We start from the raw sequence: 7,032 nt of genomic DNA, 5'->3' as shown, positions 1-7,032 counted from the left end.
CACAATTACAAACAATCCTAATATATAAAAGTATAGTATTATTCAATTACACACAATCCTAATATATAAAAATATAGTATTACACAATTACAAACGATATAGAATAATTTACACAAAAAAAAAGGACAACCAAAGATAAAAAGAGGAATTTTTTGAGTTATCACATTTCATATTTCTAAAACATAAACATTAATCTTAGTTAACTTATCACAATCATGATAACTATCACAGAGAGGGGTAGAATAATCTTAGTTCAACTTATCACAATCATGATAACTATCACAAAGAGGGGTAGAACTTCGCTAATATTTTCCTGTTCTTCCATGTTTCCAAATGTCAACCCGAAATGGATCTGAACCGATTCCTGCAACTTCCAAACCAGTGTTTAACAACAGTAGTAACTAAATGGATTAGTAATTAAACAGCGAGCACCCCCAGACAGCCAAAAGCAAAAATCTATGTGCTACAAAAGTAAGAACTATCAAAAGGAGTAAAGATAAAAACAAGTTGCTCTAAAACTCCATAAGGAAAAAAAGCAAATCATGAACTCTAAGACTGGGTGGTGTCCACATCAGATTCCATGTCCTTGGGGCGCTCCAAGCCTGCCTATGCCTCGTTCATCATGAGAAACTATGAGAAGTCCTTCAGTTCAATCTGGGGAATCTCCTAGCCCGGGGCAACGCAAGTAAAGATGTCCTTAATGGTCTTCCAGATCGGGGCCATCAGGCAATCCCTCTCCACGCCTTTCCTCCTCTCTTGGCGCAACTGGCCGCGGGGAACCTCTACCTCGAGGGTAGTGCTAGGAGGAAATGGAGTGAAGTTAGCATATACATTTCCCATCTTCTTCTATATCGTATCCAAGTCTATCTCGACCCGTGCACCTTTGAGGATCCTCACCGTCTGAACCAGCAGTCGCGCTACTACTACTAGTTTTTCTCGTCTCCTTCTCCTGCCCGTAGAAGTAGATCATTTCCAAGCTAAAAGGGGGTGAATGGGGGTGATCCATAAGGAGTACCTCATCAGCATCAAGTAACGACACTCCTGCCCGCTTGCAAAGGGAAGTGATAAGACCAGGAAGGAAGAATGTTTTCTTGTTGCCTCGGTAGAACATCGTTCACTCGGAAATAATATGCGCCCCAGTTCAGTTGGATACCCTTTATAGCACACGTTAACACCAAGGCTCGGGAAAGTGTAACGTTAGTGCGATTGCCCGACAGGCGAATCCTCCTAGATACCAGGTGCACCCACCTCTTAACATCCGGTGACCACTCAACACTAGTGAGTGCCACTTCCGTAGCCTATTTAAGTTGTTCCCATTTCACCGGATCTACAATAGTGTCCCGCAGCCACTTGAGATCCATCTCCTTTATTTTGGCCTCGTACTCCAGGTTTGGGACCTCTGGCACCTCCACCACCTCATTAATAGTAGTGGTGTTCAGGCGAATGTCGACTTCCCAAACACGAATGACCAGGTAAGGGTCCTCCCAACATACGATGGGGAGGATGGAATATTACTCCCTCACCCAGGTAGAGCGGGCATCTGGGGGAGCCTTAGTTAGAGGGAGCCACTCAAACTCGACCAAATGAGCGTAAAAGGCAAAAGTCTTCGCTTCCACTATTCGTAAAAACTAGCACCCTCTCACAGAAGAACCTATGGCACGGTAATCATGATATCACTCCCAACTAGCGTCATCTGAAAGACGGACTAATGGTGTGTTATCGTCGTTTTGATGAGCCATTTGAGAGAGCTTGCGAGAAATAAGATCAGTTAGGACAATAATGACCAGGTAGGCAAGACTAAAACAAAAAGAGAAATTTCTGGAGAAAGGGAATTAGGCCACTGGTCTGGACATCCCGCTACAGCAGTCGTCATACCACTAAAACAAGACGATGCAGGCTGCTGGAACGACCATTTTCTAGGAAACCCAGATGCAAAAATGGCGTCTTTCGTCCTAAAATGTCTATTTTTATCAATTTTTCAGTAGATCAAAGTATATTAACTATCCCAGAACATAAAAATGCTTTTATTAACCACATAACCGTTTAATAGTGTTAAAAAGTTCGAGTTCATGACAAGATGAGTGTCTAACTTTCCGCACCGTTTCCTATCGATTTACCCATGTTTCAGTGGAATCCTTATGCGAAGAGGTTGTAAAAACGTTAGGGATGTAACAGAAGTAACCATGTTATGATTCTTTAACACAATTAGAAACCTAGTTCAATTTTCAATATAACTACCCATAAACTGTCCTGATTCGATTAGTTAATTATGCATGCAATCATGATAATCAATCAATGAAGTAATAAGAGTGAAAATGAGAAAAACATACCTTAAATTCCTCGTTTGGGAGAGAGTTTGGTTGTTTTTTGAAGAGAGAAAAGAGAAATGGGGAAAAGTCAGACCCTCTTCTCCATTTACTATGGTCGATCTCCCACTACAGCGGCAGAGCTGCCGCTCTAGCGGGCAGGTAATGGAAAAAAAATTGAGGCTGATTCGACCTTCGCGTTATTACTTGTTAAATTACCCTTAGCATGGAAGCCGAGTACTCTTTTGTATAGGGCATTTTAACCTCTATGTTCTAGTGTGTGTGTCTACCCTCCCATGATTTTGAATTGTCAGAGATCCCAAATTCTCGTCGTTTCGTGCAAAAGTCATTTGTTAGCAGAAAGCATTTTTGAAGTGAGAGCTAGCGATGACCACGCTGTAGTTATTTGGAGACGAACGAGTAGTAAATTGGTATCTATTGTAACGACCCGAACCGCTGTTATTTAAGAAGGGAAAAAATTCACAAAAAATTTTGACCCTGTTCCACTTACGTGGGACATGTGCCATAGGAGCGGCAGCGCTGTAGCGGCAACTTACCCCGCGACAGCGGGATAGGCGAGGTAGAATCCTTATTTAGCGAACTCCTTATTTTTTCATCTTTCTAAATATAACACATAAGTCATAAATAATTCTAGAAAATTCAGAAAAACTGTTCTAACTTTGGAAAACAAGGAGAGGAAACTTTCTCACATGGGGATGGCGGAATCTTACAAATTCTTGGTTAAATTCACTGTAGTGAATCCATAAAAGCTGGAAAAGAAATCAGAACTCCATGCAATTTCTTGGCGCCCACATAGGTTAGATTTTTATGCATTGAGTAGTTATAAATCTGGGCTTACCTTTTTGTATACAAAATCAATCGTAGGAGATATGCGTAGACCTTCATACACCGAGTAAATTCCATGGAAATTTTCTATAATGCAATATATTTGGGGTTAATGCTTGATGTAGAGAATTGATGATTGATAAAGTGTTTTTTGTTGTTTTGTTGAGTAAAATTCCTTCACTAAATAAGGATATCCGATAGAAGAGAATAAAATTTGGGCTATGCTATGTTCGATCTATCAAATTAACAAGTTGATGAATGTTAGTAGTTTAGGTTTAAAACCCAAATGATGAACCCTAAGGAAGAATTAGGGCTTAACTTAGCCTCTTGAGTGATAAGAATTGAGTGATACTCATACGTGATGATTATGATTTCATATTGGTGTGATATAAGTTTGTTATTGCTTCGTTATAATGTACGTATATATGCGAATGTTGCATTATTGATCACCCTAATCATAATTGTGGATAATATAATAATTTAAGAGTGTGACATAATCGATTGGTAGGAAGGGATGCTAGATAAGTTTAGGATTATTCAATGAGGTTAGCATGTTTAGGTCATGATTTTATAGTCACAGAATTGCTAGCGGTAGGGAAAGAAAATGGTTAGTGGTCAGAGTATTGGTGTAAGTTGGAGGTGCTCTAAGAAAGGGCGAGGGTGGAGAAGCAGTGATCCGTGCATGATCCTACTATTCTTTTCTTATATTATGAGGTGGACATCGGGTTGACTGATGATTTCTACCAGTACGTGCGGTTGTACTTATACTACTCTTTGCTATGTATTTTTCGACATAGTCTGGACGAAAGATTGGTGATGTTTCATTATTTGAAGACGAAAAATTCCTCCAGCAGCTTCGACTCTTTTTCCGCATAGTGGGAGCTTTGTTCTATTATTATTTATTGGTGGAATTGTTCATTTATTAGCTCTTGTACCTGTTAGACTAGATCCTTGGGGTTGTTAAATTACCTTACAAGTTTAACAAAGAGTGTACTTAAAAAGTGTTATTTAATAAATCTTCTTAACTTTGTTTTCCGTCTTCTTAATTGACCCATGTTTTCTCTATTAGGATATTAGGGTTCTCCTACTTACGTGTTAGAGTAAGTGCCCGTACAGCCCAGTGGGTTTGGTCGTGAAACAAACATCGAAAAAAATCATGTTGAAAACATCTCCCTCGACTATTTATAATTCCTTGTTTATAGTCGTATTAATTTGAAACAAGAGAAAATGCTCAAATATACAATCGGACTAGTTTTGAGAAAAGACTCGCCTATACCATCCTTTAAAAGTTTGACTCATCTATGCATTTTCTGTTAGAGAAAAGATTCATACATGCCATTATTTGTTAATTGAAAACAATTCTTATTTCACATAACCGTTTTCTACTTTTGGTCAATTATGATTCAGCCACCTTATTAGTAAAATTAAACGGATATTGCTCAAATTTGTCATTCTTCGTTTCAAACAAAGACTCATCTATATCTAATATCCTCTATAAAAATTTTGGCTTGTCATTTCCGTTAACAAACAATGTATAGGTGGAAATTTTCTCAAACGAAAATGACATAAGCGAGTCAAATTTTATAACGAATAACATAAATGAAACTTTTTTTCATAGCTCAATAACATATTTAAGCCATAACATCAAAAACCAACAACAACAATAAAACATAAATGACATAATCATATATGATTAATCTCATTTCATTTCATTTCAATTCATTAATCTTGAAACTCTAATTAATTAACAATCATGGTAACAATTACAAAAACGACCTCGATTTCCATGTATAAACTGACAAATAGAATATGAATTTTTACCCTGGAAACTATTAATACATTTGTCATCACAAAATTTTTTGTCACAACTTCCACCACATGGGCCCAAATATGTCAAACAAGGTGTTGCATTTTGCTTGCTACCAACCTATATACATATACAAGAAATATTGATACATTTTTAATTTTAGATCATAAAATTCAAAAGTTCTTTTCACATTTAAAATTCTGTATAGAGAAAAATAGGCCAAACAAATTAAAATGATAAAATAATTAAAAATTTAAATTACTTGATCCAATAATGAGAAATAGAAAAATCAAAGAGTTTGTGAGATGAGAGACATTTTCCATTTGAGTACCAAAATATTTTGAAACTATTAAATTCATGTAATGGCAAAACTATGGGAGAGTTCTTCTATATATATAAATTTTTTTGAAGTTAAATTCTTATTTAAGTTATCAAAAGTCAAATTTCATTTATGGCACTCTTATAACTTGACTTTTTTACCTCTTAATAATGGATGTAATGGTTTAATTTGCAGTTTTATATAATAGATTTACAAATTCAATGAAAAACAATCCTAATATATAAAAGTATAGTAATATTCAGTCATAAACAATCCTAATATATAAAAGTATAGTATTATACAATTACGTAAAACAATCCTAATATATAAAAGTATAGTATTACACAATTACAAACGATCTTGAATAATTTATAAAAAAAAAGGAAAATCAAAGATAAAAGAGGAAGTTTGTTTCTATTTATAATTTCAACATCAAAACGCGATATATATATATATATATATATATATATATTTAATGTCAAATATATTTGTTAGCACACGCTGATAACTATTTAGCGTGACAAGAATGATTTTTCAAAAAAATATTCTATAAATTAATGTATATAAGTAACAAAAAAGTTTAAAACATTTTTGGAAACAATTTTCAGTATTTTACGAGTGAGTGAGAAGCATTTTATTGAAGACTGAAATAATGTTTAAAAGATTGAATTTTAATGAATATTTACATATTATATATTGATAATATTGTCAAATGTTTAGTATAAAACTAGAAATAGTGAATATTGATATAAAATTCAGGCCAACAATATGAGTTTCAACAAAATATAAATGATATAATAATTCTGTGAGTTATCTCGTTCATATTTCTAAAACATGAACATTAATCTTAGTTTAATTAATCACAATCATGATAACAATTACATAAATAAAATCCAGGCACTAATTGACAAATTGCAACTGGATTTTTAGACTGAAATAAGTCTACACATTTTTGTTGACAACATTGTGAGTCACAAGTTCCAGCACCACAGAGGCCCAAATTAGTCATACACTTCTTATTTGTTATTACACCATCTTTTCTTGCTAGCACCACCAAACCTATTTAGAAAGTAAAATATATATTAAAACGAGATACTTACATAAATATATTATTCGATCATCTGGTTTATCAACATAATTGAAATATACATTATTGATATATTTCGATTGTATAGATTTTATAAAATAGATGGTTAATGAGGTTTAGAATCAAGGAATTATTCACGGGGTTCAAATCATAAATTGCAAATCTTTATAAGTTCTTTGGTGTTTTGAGTAGAATTATTTTAATTCGACTTTTATTTGTTGCATTAAGTGTGGCTATTTTCTATTACTTTTTAAATGGTGGGTAAAATGCATAGCAGATCTGAAAGGTGATCGTCTCACCTATTTTTATGATATATGTATAGGTACAAGATTTACACAAATATCCAATTAATCTTATAGTCATGTTACGATTAATATATCAAGCACTTATATGAATCAAATTGCTATTCTACGATGTTATCTTAAAAATTAAACCGACGCAAAAATATATATTAAAGGATACATATAGCATACCTGATGCAATAACAAGGAGGAACAAAATGCACAAAGTGGTTGATGAATTACTCATTCTTCTAATAAATTGAATAATCAAAGTATGTTGTAATTTGTTCATCTAGTAATATAAACATTATATAGAGTACATAATCTCTGAAGTTTGACTTAATTAGAAAAGAATGTGATTTTCTTATTAATTTATTTTAGTCAAA

The 7,032-nt window shown here is 34.1% G+C and overlaps 1 long non-coding RNA gene across 1 annotated transcript; it reads right to left on the bottom strand.

Annotated features, from left to right (window-relative positions):
• Positions 1–6,088: 6,088 nt before the first annotated feature.
• On the bottom strand, positions 6,089–6,916 carry LOC114077260. The gene is made up of 2 exons (XR_003578336.1): positions 6,839–6,916; positions 6,089–6,337 (listed from the first exon to the last, which is right to left on the bottom strand). It is a non-coding gene; the product is annotated as an uncharacterized LOC114077260 (long non-coding RNA).
• Positions 6,917–7,032: the final 116 nt, after the last annotated feature.

The sequence above is a fragment of the Solanum pennellii genome, chromosome 5 (genome assembly GCF_001406875.1).
Source record: "Solanum pennellii chromosome 5, SPENNV200".
Taxonomy (NCBI): domain Eukaryota; kingdom Viridiplantae; phylum Streptophyta; class Magnoliopsida; order Solanales; family Solanaceae; genus Solanum; species Solanum pennellii.
The sequence above is the reverse complement of the archived record's forward strand: the minus strand, read 5'-3'. Positions and strand labels throughout refer to the sequence as shown.